This window comes from Dromaius novaehollandiae, chromosome 3, assembly GCF_036370855.1.
Source record: "Dromaius novaehollandiae isolate bDroNov1 chromosome 3, bDroNov1.hap1, whole genome shotgun sequence".
NCBI lineage: Eukaryota > Metazoa > Chordata > Aves > Casuariiformes > Dromaiidae > Dromaius > Dromaius novaehollandiae.
In genome coordinates, this window is record NC_088100.1 from 102,075,968 (window position 1) to 102,090,910 (window position 14,943).

At 39.7% G+C, this 14,943-nt stretch overlaps 1 protein-coding gene across 12 annotated transcripts in view; it reads left to right on the forward strand.

Annotated features, from left to right (window-relative positions):
- TRERF1 (transcriptional regulating factor 1) overlaps positions 1 to 14,943 on the forward strand; it is a 103,294-nt gene that overhangs the window by 15,710 nt on the left and 72,641 nt on the right. The window lies entirely within an intron of this gene.

Genomic DNA, 14,943 nt, shown 5'->3' on the forward strand with positions numbered 1-14,943 from the left:
TAAAATTGTTATAAGAGTGCTTTTAAAATACCACAAATCACAGCAAAGCTTTCCAGTTCAAACTTGCCTTTATATAGTGCACTAGAATTCAGCTAATATATGTTTTTGGAATGTGTGATGCTGGCCTGAAACACCATTTTAGCATCCATTTTAGAGCTTTGTTGTAGTTAATAATCTTACAGGTTTTTACTCAAGTGAAGAATATGTGGATGTAACAAGTCAGAATTTATTTTCCTTCAGAAGTGTGAGCATGTGTATGTCTCTGTGCAGTTGCAGCTCTGTGTAAATAATTATTTCTGAGAAGTCTATAAGCTTCTAATGTAATTCATCAGAATTGCTTAGCTTGGCACACAATACTTTGTTAGAGGAACTTATAAATTCAGGTGACTGGGTTATTTTATTTCATAGCAGTTTTCACCAGTGATGTGATGGTCATCTACTCCAAGTTTCCTATTACAAAGAAATAAATGTGCCCCCGTGCCAATAAATGTGATGCTGAAGAGTTTATGGGATTGTATCTGTATTAAACCTCTCAAATATCAGAAGCAGTGTATCTGAAGTGTAACCTCCACCCCCCGATATCTTTCTGACTTGTTTTAATAGCTGAAGTAGACTGATCTTGAAACAGCTGAGTTTTAAATACAGAAGGCTGTGCATGGTTTTGTGTTGTCAGGTTTTTTCCTGGGATGAGGAGAATTGTTTCTAATGGACATACCCTTTGTTTAGTTCAAAAAAAAAAAAATCTCCAAAAGATGGTGTACTCTTATTTGGGTAAGAAAAGATCTGTATAATGTGGGTTTGGGGGGTTTCTGGTTTTTAATCTCTAATGGAAGTTTGTATAACTTGAAAGGTTATGGAACTGTGTGGAACTGAACCAAAATCAGCCTTTTCAGTCTCTGGTAGCAGAGATTCAGGGAGCAGAGCTCTCTGTAAAAGCTGTGAGACTAGGTAACGTAAATGAATGTGAGAGAAGGCAAAAGAGAAGCTCCAACTGACCAAACATGTCTCTGAGGTATAACTATGTGCCCTGTCACACAGTCGGATCCCTGCATACAACTGAATTACCCAATCCATCATTTCTGTGTTATTCATCCATCAGCTTTTTCTTTTCCTAGTAATTCACAATCTGGTTCTATCTCACTTCTTGTTGTCTGTCTTTACTTGTGTACATTTTCTCTTTCCTGTCTGTATTAAGTTGGAGTAAAGTAATGGTCCCAGAGAACTCAGAAAACCAAAAATATTAATATGGCCCATTTGCTGTTGAGTAGCATTAGGATCTTAGTCTGTGTAATTGCCATGTGGTAGGAAACTGTGGAAAATTGGTGCTCGTGTTTGAAAAGTGGAGACTCTAAAGGAAAACCGTTAAAGCTTGAAGAACATAAATATTTTTCTCTCCATTTTTCTAAGTGAAGGCAGCTAAAATCTATTGCATAAGGTGCTCCTCCATTTGAAAGGGAAGAAGTTTAGCTGTGTTATACAATCTTGAGTATAAATGATAGTTAGCTTTCCCACTTTTGAGAAAAATACCCTCCATTAGTGAGCATAAAGGAGAATAGCATCAGTGGGGAAAACATAGCTTCCTGTGAAGCCCTTACAGTCTGAGGTCACTAGTCTGCCAGAAACCAGGTTTGCAGCTGGGTTAATTTAATTTGGCCAAATTGTGATTGCTGCCAGCTGAGGTTGGTTTCCCCAGTTGGCTCTTCTACCCAGGGCAGAGCCCCCTCTTGGGCTCTCTCTGGCTGATAAGGAAACAAATTGGCTGGGTGCTTGGACTGTGCAATGCTCTTGTGTGCAGTGATGCAAAAAGCCATAAAGTAGGGAGGGAAGTTCGGAAGATGGTAATAGGTATGACAGGGCGCAAATGAGAGAAAGTAACACAGACCAAAGTATCAGGCTGAGAGCTTTCAAATGCAATCATTAGGTCAGGGTGCTGCAGTGTTGTGGTGATCACCCGAGATAATTTAGAAAGGGTGATGTTGCTGAAGGGAAATTAGGGTCTCCTCCTCTCCTGTAGGAATCCTGCAGCCCTTCTTTAGAAGTTACTCACTTGGCTACTCTTCCAGCAGATGGGTTGGCAGAGTAGATATCGCTAAGCTTTTAACACACTATGTTTCAGAGCATTAATTTCCATTTCTCCTCTTTCTGTTGTGTGTGGACATGTTCTCATTCTAGCAGTAGGATTTTTTGCATGGTTTCCTCTCAGTTTCATGGATTTTTTTCCTTTTATTGTCTTATGTGAATGATATGAAGGTGTGAGCAAAGTAGTTTTTATAAAATGTTTGCACTAGGGTGGGCCTGCTGGGCCCTGAGTGTTACAACATGCGGTGTGCCAGTGCTGTAGCACTATTTCAGGAGTGGATCGTCTTTTGGAGTAACAGCCACTCCTTTGCTCAGCTCCTCTTCTTTCAACAGGCAGGGCTAAATACTGGGTTGCTATGACACCCCTTTTTCCCTCTGTGCCTGCAGTTGTAGTGTTTCTTCTCTGCCTCCTCCTCCCTGGCGGGACATGTGGCAGAGGATGTGGGACATGTTGATTACAGAGAGTCTGGGCAGCTCATTGCACCTGCCATGGCCTGGAAAACTACTGTCAGAGAGCTACATGCATGTTGGAAAGCTGGGCGGGTCTGGCGGAGTGCTAGGACAAGCAGAATGGGCTGCGGGGGAAAACTTGCTACTTGTCTCCCTGCCTGCAGTATTGGCCTTTTGCAGGTGGTACTTGTTGAACATGGGTCATTTTTGGTGTGGTCATGGAGGACAGCAGGCTTGCAAGGTGTGTTGTCCCAGCACTGCGAGTAACCAGCTGGTAATTTTTGCAGTCAGTGAAATCTTTTGTGTTAGAGTTGAAGAGCTCCGATTTAGCTCTGCATCGGAGTCGAAACGAGCACTTCAGGTTCGCCTGTTGGATAGGTGGTGATGGCTTTAGCTTCTGAAATTCCTTCAGGAACAGTGCAGCCTTTTGCTTGCTGCCCACAGGGTCATCCGCTATTAACCACATTGCCCTTCACAAGTAATAGTATTACAAGCTGATGACAAACCCATGGTATATGGAAGGACGCATGTCTGTGGTGACTGTGCCTGACAACTGCTGTTTGTGTGTCTTGCACTTCATTTACGTTATTTTGGCTCCGTACTTTGGCAGGGGCAGCAAAAGAGTTTCAGTTCTCCCTTAGCCATTGCTGTACCCTCTGGCTACTCAGTCATTCTCTGTCACTTTCTTCTGAAGAATCAACAGATTCCCCACAAGTGGGGACAAGATGATGAATGAGGTGAGCAGGTAGTTTCAGTGGCGTTGGTTTCTCTTGCTCAAACACTGAAGTCCACTGACTTTTTTTTTTTTTTTTTTTTTTTTTTGCCTCTCCCTTCCTTTCAGATTTGGCATCAAAAGCAGATTCCCCAAATCAGTTGGACAGGGACTTTGCGACTTGATTTATATTTCATTGCATAGTCTTCCTTTCTAGGGTGGGGGCATGGTCTGGCTCCTAAAGAATTTGAATGTTCCACCTAGCAAATTCTCTTATTATAGAGGTTTGGGACACGGTGATTCCCTGGATCTCTTCTGCTTTCTTCATGTGAAAAACAGTGTTTTTTTGTGGTTTTGCTGTAGGGAGGTTGTGTGTTTTAGGATGTTCTGTGTTTTTTATGGGCCTGGATGTTTTATGGACCTTTCTGAACTAAACAGGTATCATGTGGCTGCTGGTGACTGGAGAGGACTCTGCTTCTCATGGTTTGAGCCTTTCTAGATCTCTGTTTTTATTTTTGTGACACCAACTCCGCGAGACATTTGACAAAGTCACCATTTAACTAAACTGGTGAAAATTGTTTCCAGCTCTGGGGAGTTTCCCCACCAAATCTGCTGGTTTTGCCACTTTTCCAGGTTGTGCATCCATGCTGAGCATTGGCAGTCTGCTGCATCTAGGACCAAGTCTGCACCAAGCAAGGAAGGACTCTCTAGCCTTTTTTTTTTTCTTTTTCTTTCTTTTTTTTTTTTTTTTTTTTTTTTTTTTTGTCTGAAGAGAGGAAGTGGTAGATGCCAATCTTTCTCTCTCACACGTTCTTCCATGCGCATCTTGCTGGTGGCCACCCAAACTGTCCCCTCAAGATGCTATTCCACCGTGACTAATTTTCTGGCTTTTATTTTGAAAATGTAGTCATCAAAGCTTGCACAGATCAGCTGATGTAAGTTCCATTCTGTTTTGTATATGAAAACCTAGAAAGCATAGTTCTGGGAAGAGGTACTGGAGATGCTTTTGTGATACGAAGACAGGAAGGGAGGGAGGGACATTCCTGTGGAATGGGTACTCCTTCTCTTTTAAACTCACTAAGCCTGGGAATCTGATAGTTTGGTATTTCTTCTATACCTATTTCTTAAGTGTTGTAAAGTCCTTTGAGCTACTTTTGTATGTGCAAATGAAAAATTCTGGTATTGCTACATATGCATAGTCAAGGTCTAGAGGACCGTGGCGTAATGTAAAACCAATGCTCTGGGCTTGAATCAGTCGGAGGGGGTGGGGGAGTAGTGAATATTCACGGCTTTAATAATTTAATTGGTGTATCTTGATTTGAAAATGAAGACTGAGTGAATTGGGAATAGTAGATGCGCACTCTGCCAGGTATGAAGACTAACCAAAATTATAATTGTTAAAAATTTACACTGTTAATTATAATTCCATAAAAGCTCTGTGTCTGATTGCTGTGATGATCCACCTACGTAATAAATATTGGCATATCTTTCCATTACTGGTTATACAAATGCTTGTATTAGTAGTATTTTGTGGATGCTATCATTTATGTGACTATGTATCTTAGGCGTAACTGTATTAGTTAAACTTTCTTGAAGAAATAGTTTAACTAATAGACATACATGTACTAACACACTAATTTAGCCATCTTTTAGGCATTGTTTTCCCAGCTATAAAAATGCTTGAGTTAAGAAAAATATTTATTTTTCTCAGCAAATAAATACTACTCCAGGAAGAGGATTTTGCTTTTTCTTTTTTGTTGTTACTGTTTTTTTGTTTGGTTTGGTTTTTTTTTTTTTAGGACAACTGCTAACTGACTAAAAATCCTTTTTTGAAGTATTAGTGATTTGGTGATGAAGGGTCAGGTATTTATATTTACTGTGATGTGTGCTGCTTGTTTAAAAACAAAAGCCTAGTCTGCATTTGGTATACAACTGTAGATGTTGTAATATACAAAGCACTGCGTAGAATAACAAAAATAAACTTTTGTTTACTAGAGTAAACTTTTGTTTTTGTAAGTTTACAAAAGTAAACTTTAATAGATACACTGAATTAACTGAGGTGCCTGAGGAATTGAAAATGACAGGTCCCTCCTTAAAATCTGGGCAGTTCAAAAGCCAGCAGAAGTCTATTGGAAGCGTCTTTTAAGGCTAGTACGGTTTCAATATCTGAAAACCATTATTACTGGGTTTTGCATTTACTGGCAAAGCTGTCAATGCAGAATAATTTTACTGAACTTCATGGAGTTTATTCAGATGTACATCAGCCCAACGGCTCTCTGAGGCTCTCCTCACTTTCTCATTGGCTGGAAAAGCCAACACAGTTCTTCAAAACAGTGGGGAAACTAGCTGCGTGTTAATCTCGGATAACTGGGCTCTTGTTTAAAAAAACAAAAAAGTCTCCTTTTCAGACAGATTGTTTCCTAGGAATGCTAGGAGAAATGGTTAAATAAAGAGTTTCCTGTTACCAGTCTTATTAGTCTTAGCATTTGACTCCAAAAAACAAAACAAAGCCCACTAGCCTCTCAGAAGCCTGACCAAATCCTTCAAATAGCCTCTGCTTTACTGCAGCTACCCTAATATAAACAAGAGTGAATGAGGTTCATATTTTCGGACTCGTCTGAAGAAAAAAAAAACAAAAACAAAAAAAACCTTAGTATTTTGGAAACTGAGAAAAAGGGGGGACTCTGCTGTTTCAGTGTGGGAACTGAAAGAGAAGTAAAGGGGTTTATTATAAGTATTCTGAGAACAGGGTTAGTAAGTTTCTTTGAGCCTTTGATAGTACAAAACTAGCTTTCTTGCAGTGAGCAGGTTTTAAATTGCTTAGCTCTTTAGGAATTGGTTCCTATCATTGGATTTGAGGGATAAGTTAGTAATCAGTAACCTAAAACAACATTTTGTTAAAGCTGTACACCAATGTAAAATACTTTAAGTATTAAAAAAAAGGGAGGAAAAAAGCAGTTAGTCATTTTTCTTCTTTTTTTAAAAAATGTCTTACAGAGATACGACAGCAAGCTGTGAAATGGTTGTGATACGTACTATCTTGACTTCAGCCTGTATCGAGATTCCACTTCAGGGAGTGCAATCATGCGATAAGCTGCCTAGTCAAACATTTCTTAATTGCAGCATACTGGATTTAGAAGCTTTCTGAGGCATTTTCTTAGTGGGATATTTTGCAGGATCAGGACCATGGGTTATTTCCTTAATACACTATCAGTGACCCTTGACTGAATACAGTAAAGAAAAAGAAAAAATTACATACATACCCCTAGAGGCATAGCAAATAAAAAGGTAGTTCACTTTTTATTTTAACTATTGGCAGTGTAGGTTTTATGAAATCTCACCAAGTCTGTTGAACAGCAATTCAAACAGACTTGTCCTGACTTCCTCCAATTATCCCAACACTTAAATGCTGTATTGCTAGTAATACAGTTCTTCTTTAAGAAAAGTAAAGAGAGGCAGCAGGAAGTGAGGATGTAAACGGCACATACTTCTCAGAAGCAAAAAGAAAACGACATAACTGTTTTTCTGACTTCAAGCAATCTTAAATTTATGTAGCAGTTTTTGCTATATTAATTTCGTGAAGGAAAAATGTATGTATTCCACAGCGTTGATGTGGTCATATTCCTAAGTTTTTACAGTGATGCTCTGTACAGACACATTATAATAACTACTTTGAATTGGTTTCTCTTTTGTTAAAGATCTGATTAGCTAGGAGGGAGTGGAAATTATACATTTTAATAACAGCAAGTACTGGCAGTATTTATTTTCTTTTTTTCCCTTGCCCAGTTAAATATCTTCTCCTTTCTTTTATTTATTTTTATGTGAAGTTTGTGTGTGTTATTCACTAAAATCTTAGTATATGAGGTAGTTGTAATTTAGCATTTTGTGTAGTAATCCATTTCAGCAAAAGTGTTGTGTTTGTTTCTTTTTTTTTTATCATTTAGAAGTAAACAAAATAAATGTTCTAAAAGTCCTGGGTCTGGAATCCCATTATTTTTCTTCTGAAATTTTTACTTGTTGGTGTAATTCTTTTCAAGAGGGTCTGCTGCTTTCTGAAAAAAATGATGCTCAGTGAATATCATGGGACAATACAGAAGCCTTTGTAAGATGTTCACTGACCTACCTAAGAAGCCCAAGAGAGATAATTACAACCTTTCTTAGTCTACATGCAAATGCACTTTGCAAACATTTTTCCAGGCAAAGAATGTGAAACAGTTACATTTTGGAAACTATAGGTATATGGAAAATGGACTATAAAACAGATGCCTATTTCGGGAGATTTTTGAAGAGTTCCAGATATTAAAAAAAAATGTATATATTTTATGTGTATATCATATTAAATTATTAGGCATCTTTACAAGTGGGAAGGAAGATTAATGCTGTAATGAAATATTGCTGTAACCTAATTTAGAACTTGACAAATCTGGTTTTATAGGGCGGAATTATAAGGGATACCTCATTATTTGAGGGGAAAGCTTTTATTGTTATTTTTGGCATCCTCGTCTCCTCTTTGCATGGGTTGTGCTGTGTAGGAGCTGCTTTGGGCAAGAAGTCTCAGCTGATTCTTTTTCAAGGGAACTGTACAGGATGAAGTCATAATTAAGGATCACATCCTGGCAAGCCTTTCTTACCACATGTGGTCACTGGTTTCAAGTTAAATGCTTACAGTCCTCGTTGCTCCTCTGAATAAGAAATGTAGATCTTTGGAAAGCTACCAAGTTCTACCTTATACTCAGACATACCTTACTGATAGTGTATATTGTTATCAGTAGCACACAAAATTTAGCTACACAGAAATGACATGTATACTACTTAAAAACAATCTTTCCTTTTGTATACAGATTTCTTGATTGTCTCTCATTTTAAACTCTAACATGCTGTTGCATATTCTGAGTATGACCTTACTGTGACTTGCAGCAGACAGTAGCAAACATTACAAGAAAATATTGTTTACTAAATTTAGTAAATAATATGCAGAATTTGGGGTAGCAGATACTTCTTTGAACATCTTTTAAGACTGCTTGCACTACTCTTGTATTGCTGTTTACAGGTATTGTCACAACCCAGAAACAAAACTGAAAACAAAAGTTGTGCATTTGACTGAAGTGAATAGCAAATTTTAGCTGGAAATAATATTTCTTTATAGAGAAATGAGTTTCTTGTGTGCAGGGTTGTTGTTTCCGCTACTGCCCTGGCAAGGAAAGTGGTTGATTTTAAGCAAATTGCACCTACTTGTAACTACAACCATATATGAACACCTAAGTAAGCATGTGACAAAGGAAAACAAGATGTGCAGTTCAAACTGAGCCAGTAAATCTTTTCAGAAACCTTTTCCCCTCCTTCCTAGGAGAGAAGAGTTTTATGCTGTGGTCCTGTTTGTGTGTTGTCCCTCGCTCTGTGGCTCCTCGGGCACTCCTGATGCATGCTTATCAAATTGGAGGAGGGAAGCATTGCCAAATGATTTATGTGATCAGCTATAAGTAGTGGATTGAATGTTTACATTTAGCAGGAATATTCAGAATAACTTGCTCATAAGCAAAGGTTTAAAAGCTTGAATATAAGCAAGAGCACTCAGTTTGGTGTGCATTGAATATGTGCTATGTTAGTGATTATGTGATTAGCTTTAGCTATAAACCATTTGCTGAGTTTTAGTGACCCTGATGTTTAATCTTTGCCCCCCTGTTTAGACATCAGTAGCCAAGTGTTTTGCCTCTGTATTTAGCCTTAAGTTGCTCTTTTTTTCTGACGTAGTCACCAGATCAAATTATTTATAAAATGAGGACATCCTTTTGGATTTCATATGTAAACGGGCTTAAATATGTGCACAGACAGAGAGATTCTTGTCTGTTTATCCATGTTGGAAGCACAGATATTAATAAATAGTGTGTTTTCCCCCTCAAAGTTCATTTAAATTCTCTCTTTAAGGTCTCAGATTTCTTCTCTAGATTACTTGGAGAAGTACTTCCACCTTGCCCTTGATCAAGTTATTAGTTGCAGTATGTCTCTGCCACTATGTTTATTGTGAGCCAGGGTGAGGGAGTGATTTTTTTCTGAGTGGCTCCTACCAGGTAAGTATTGGCACAATCAAAACCATGGCAGCATTGCTGTCATTGGCATTTGAGGATTGGGTCTGCTACCTTTCCTTCAGGTAATACGATGGCTCTGAGTCTGTTAATTTTGGAATTAATGGTGAAAGCCAGCAGCCTGCTGCCAGCCCAGCTGGGGGCCGCTTGAAATCTTGGAGCCGTTCTGGTGTTATAGTTGCTGACTCTTATTTGTCTCAGTCACCTACTGAGGTGTCTTACAAAGTGCTCTTCTTGCAGTAGGGATTTTGGGGGTGGTGGTGATGGACTGTGAAGATTGGAGGTGGCTGGCATTGCCCCAGGCCTCCATGCAAGTGAGGAACTCGTGTTGCTCCCTCTGCTGCATCTTTTTGGACATGAAGCGCTGTTGACCTGCGAGGTACCCAGCAGCATGACTGCGTTTGGCTGAAGGGGAGACGGGAGGGCAAGACTCAGGACGCTGTGAAACGGAGGCTGAGAAAGGTGCATCTTAGAAAGGTTTTAAAGGTACTGTCTGCTGCCAGGGCAACTTCACTTGTGTGGTAGTGTTTGTTCTAGCTTTTCTTTTTTAACAAAACTTCAAACAGCCTTTTAGCCAATGCCAGCCAGGTTTGCAAATCAAAACCAAATCTGAGCATAGCACTACACTTGAGTGAGCTGTGCTAATCTAAGACGAGCGTCTGTTTCCTGCTTAGAGCTTCTCCCCCGTGCTTTCATTTGGTGCATGCTGCCTTTTCAGCTGCAGGCTGAAAGGCACTTTTTAGATAGGAATTAGTTAAAGAAATAGGTGGTAGCCACTGCCCAAGCTCACTGTTTTGGGCATTATTGGCTACCTACTCGGGTTTAGAAAGTATCTGTTTGGAGTCAGGCAGATGACAGACTTGTTTCTGTAATTTTTGAATTAACATCTATAATGGAGTGATCTTGTGTCCTTTTTGGATGTTGCATGGATTTTTGTGATCAGGCAACAAATTTAATCTGGCAGTAGTAGTAGTAATAAAAATCTCTGTAGGAAAAGTCATACAGTGCACGTAGTGCTTGTAATGCATGAGCAGAATATTTTGTGTAGCGAATAAGTTAAACAGTTGCAATCCTGAATAGTCCAGCTCTGCTGCTAGCATAAAAGCAGCCCCTTAAAGATGCTATGGTCTGATCTTCCACCAGCAAGTCGATGACTGCTTTGCACTTTCCTTACAGCAAGAGAATTGAAATAGAAGGGAACTTGCCATCAGTTCTCAATCTACTTTTTTCCAGATACTTTGGCCTCCACGAATTGTATAGCCTCCCTTTTCTCTGCGTGGGAGTGTACAAACTGCTGCTGGAGGCAAGGAGGAGAGATTAACATTCATCTGTTCTTTTCTCACTCTCTTTTCCATCCCGTGGGCACAGGAGAATTATGAATGTGCTGCGCCTTCAGGGAGCCTTTCTACTTATTACCCTGATGAGCAGACCACAGAGAAATTGATAAGGTTGTGCAAGTCGCACATTGCTGATTAAATAGGCATATGAAAAAGCTGAGCGTGGTGGCTCCCCAGAATAGGTCAGAGAGGAAAATGGAAGGACTGACACAAGTCTTGCTGTGGTTGGAAGAGGATTTCTCCTAGGTCTCTCTTAGAGTGGGGGCACTTGCTGACAGGTCTCCTTTTCCAGAGTTTGTGCATACTGAGGGCTTAATGCGAATTCTGTCTCTTCACAGGTCTCTGATGAGAAGTGATATAAGATTATTTTGTGAGAGCTCTGTTTTAAGCAGAGATATTTACTTCTTTGATTCCAACTTTGATTTAATGCTGCGTAAATACCCAGAAATACTGATGACAATATAGTTCAGAAACTATTTATTTATTTATCTATTCATTCTTAAGTCCTTACTGGCATGGAAACTAAAGCTGAGATCACAAATGCTTTTCCAATCATAGTAGTGATTGATAACACTTGATTACAAGATCAAGAGATTTTAGTTTCATTTTGTGGGGCTGGTGGGGACAGGAAAGGTCTCTCAAACACATGCTTCCACATAGTGTTGCTGCAAGGGGGGGGCTTTCATTCAGCATCGCCCTTCAACAGCCTTTTACTCTTCTTATTCTCAATAGGAGACAGGTACTAAGGTGCGTGCACACTGTTAGAGGGGGATGTATCTGCTAATGGCCACTTCCTTCTGCAGAAGCGCACCAGCTTTACTGGTACTAAAATTGCCTATGCAGAAACAGTGATAGGCTCATTGTCCCCAGGCTTTCCTGCTGCTGCCAAATCAGAGTATCTCTCTCAAGTAACAGCCAGGCATTCTTTCTTTCCCCCCGCTTTCTCAAGTCCTAATCGGAAGTGGTTAATAGTTAGCATTTCCTAATCTAGGAATCTGGAAGATTTGTCCTCTTAATCAAGAGCACTCAGTCTTCGTGCAGTTAGTAGTCCCTGCAGTTGGGAGGACAGTAGGCCTCTTCCTGTTGTTGCTCCTTTCTGTGTTAGCAAAGGTAGGCGAACACCACAGGATCTGAAGAACGAGGGCCGTGGTGGTCTAGAAGTGGATAAGCTGCTGCGTTTTGACATGGCCAGTTGTTGTGAGAACTGCAGAATTTGGCAAGTCTGAGAAGTATGCAACTAGCATCTTGTATGAGGTGGCAGAAGTGTACAAAACCTGTATTTTTAGAGGGATGTGACAAGGTTTTACCCAGGGGATAGCATGCATATTGCTGACAGTGGCAGGGATTTTTTATGGAGTTGCTTGTTAAATTTTTTGGAAGAATGTTGCTAATAAGAGTCAAATGTGGCAAGGTCAGTACAAGAGGAAGAAAACCTCCCACTCAGACAAAAGCAGGGGAAGGGAAACATTACCACATATGGGACTTGTTCAGTCCAAAATGGTCCATGCAGTAGTTTCTCTAGCTATTCAGCAACATATTATGCTGGTTGAACTTTCCAGCTCAGTCACATCTACGTTCGTGTTCCAGTCAGGCTTTGGGAAAGCAGGAATGGCTCCATCTGTGCCTCATTTCTTTTTGTTGTTGTTGTTGTTTGTTGTCTTTTTCCCCTTTTTAAAAAAAAAAAAAAAAAGCTTGAATGCCAGTATCTGCTGATGGCATCACATCCAAGCTGTGTCCCCTTGCCTAGGGGCAAGAGTCAAAGACCTGCCTCCACCCAGGGTACTGCCAGTCCTCACTGAAACCATTGGAGGAGCATGTGCAGTACAGTTTGGCATCCCTGTTCTGCCTCCCTCTGTAACACGAAAGCGGTCCTGCGCAGAGACAGTAAATTTGAGTCCCTTCACTACTGACAGAATCCACAACACTATTTATGAATCTTTAAGATGTGTTTCTGTGAAATGGGCATGGAGTGTTGGGGCAGTTAGGAGCAACTAAACTGATGACTGAGGCAAAAAGATAGTCACAGTGTTCTTCGCTTGTAGCCTGGTCATTGGGTTGTTTTGGAAACCGTTTAGGTTGTGGTTTTCTGTAAGTGGCTATTAAAATAGGTCCACTATTCTGACAGGAGCTAACATGAGCCCTTAGCCTGACACAGGAAATGAGCGGACTTGTTTTTCTGTAATTCTTCTCCTCCTGGATCCCACCCAGTATATGTCCACTCAATTATGATTTATTTATGAACGTGCTTTTTCTGAAGTTAACGTGTCTTTTTCTGTTGTACTTCTCTTTTTTTTTCCTCCTACTATAGAAGTCAAGTGCTGATTTCTGTTTTGACAGAACTGTATGAATGTGAATGCTAGTAGGGCAACAGAGAGTTAAAAAAAAATCCATTAATTAAAAATATTTACATTGGAAGCTGCAAAACATTTACTCTTTGAGTAAAACAAACTTCCCCATTGTTCTTGTATGATTGCTGCAGTTTCTCTGAAAACAGCCAGGAAGAGGTTGTGCTCTGAGGAATTTTACTGGGTTGGCAGGGGAATAGGAGTGTAGGAGTACTCAAGTGGGTTCTTGGTCAGGGCTTCCATTCAGTGGCTCTCTTTCTCCAGTCTTTCTGTCACATAGTCAGAAGATCTTTTCTTCATATAGAAAACCAGAATGGAATAACGTTATAGTCTTTCTGATAACGCCAAAAAAAAAGATCCATGTGCTAACAAATGAAGGCGTTCCTGAGTGAAACAAACTGCAACTAAAAAGAGGAAATAACAAGAGTGAGTAAATTGTGTCAGTGGAAGATGAGGAAATGGTATTTGCTGTATGAAAGTTTTCTTTTTAGCACTAAAAATGTACACTAATGTGCACTACAAAGCATTCTACAGAATGCTTTTTAGAACTCAGTCCTCTCAGCAGCTCTCCTTGATAGGTAAATGTGTACTACTGTTTCCATTTTGCTGATGGGAAAACTGCAGCAGAGACTGGTGAAGGATCTGACCTTTCAAGAGTGCTGAGCATCCACAGTTCCCATTAGGGTCCATTGGAACTGTGGATGCTCTATGCCTGAGGGAAAAATGAAGCAAGAGTACAAATCAGAGATGTCAGACCCAGGTCTAAACCCCAGTGTTTTCTTTGTGTCTAGTTTTGTACTCTGTGCACAGGAACACTCTTTGTAGTGTCACTAAAAGAAAAGTAAGTAAACATGAAAACAATTTGCTTTAAATCCTTCCATTCCTGCCATATCCCCCACAGATAACTCGATTGAAAAATGAACTTTTTTTAAAAAAAACAAAAAACCCCCAAAAAACTAGTATTGTCTCATACAGTATCCCATTTCACTTAAGGATTTCTGGTCCTTTTCAGTGTGACAGTGGCTTCTAGGGTTTGTGGGCAGAATGCTGAACTCCTTCATATAAAAGGTTGTGTGGAGGGGGGATATTCTTGTTTCTTTTTTTTAAAGATCCTTGATTCACATTTCTCACTCTAGGCAGACACTTAGGCTTTTCCAAGTGTCTAACTGGAGGTTTTTCTTCTGCCCTACTGACTTATTAACTGGTTAGATTGCAGATCATGTCTCCTTTTCTTAATGGTGTAATGGAAAAGAGTGTTCTTTCAAGCCCAAGTTTATCATGACTTTATATTTTCTATTGACAGTTTCAGGGTTGCAGTTTTGTCAGTCAAATGCATAGTACTTTTTCTTGTCATTCTGGATATGCTAAACTGTTACATTTACTTGTACAACAAAAACATCTTTGTTACGTTCAAAGGTTGGTTTGCAAAGGTGTTGAAAAATTAAATGTACTTGATCAGGGTAGGCATAATTTAAACTTGTGCATGAGAGCTTTGTTTCATCCATTTCTTGCATGCTTTACCATATTTAAAAAAGGCCGTGTGGTGACAGTTTCTTGGCCTAAAGATAAAAGGTGCTGCATTTCCAGGTTTGACATGCTGACAGAAAATCGTCCCCACAATGTATAGCACTGCTATGATTACTTCTAGCTATTACCATTGGTCTCATCTTACAACCGTTCTCATTATATAATTTGATGTTCATTCAGTTTAATGAGGGCATGCTGCAGACTTACTTATGACTCAGTAGGTCAACCTATACACTTTGGCCAAAGTGCAACTTTGACCATGTTATCCTTTGCAAAGGAGGAAGAGAGTTTTTTATTATTATTATTATTATTATTTTACAAAATGTGTTACAACCTCTTTAATATCTCTACATCCAGGTTTCCCAGATGACTGCAGACATGAGGGTGACTCATCTGGGGTATAGATTATA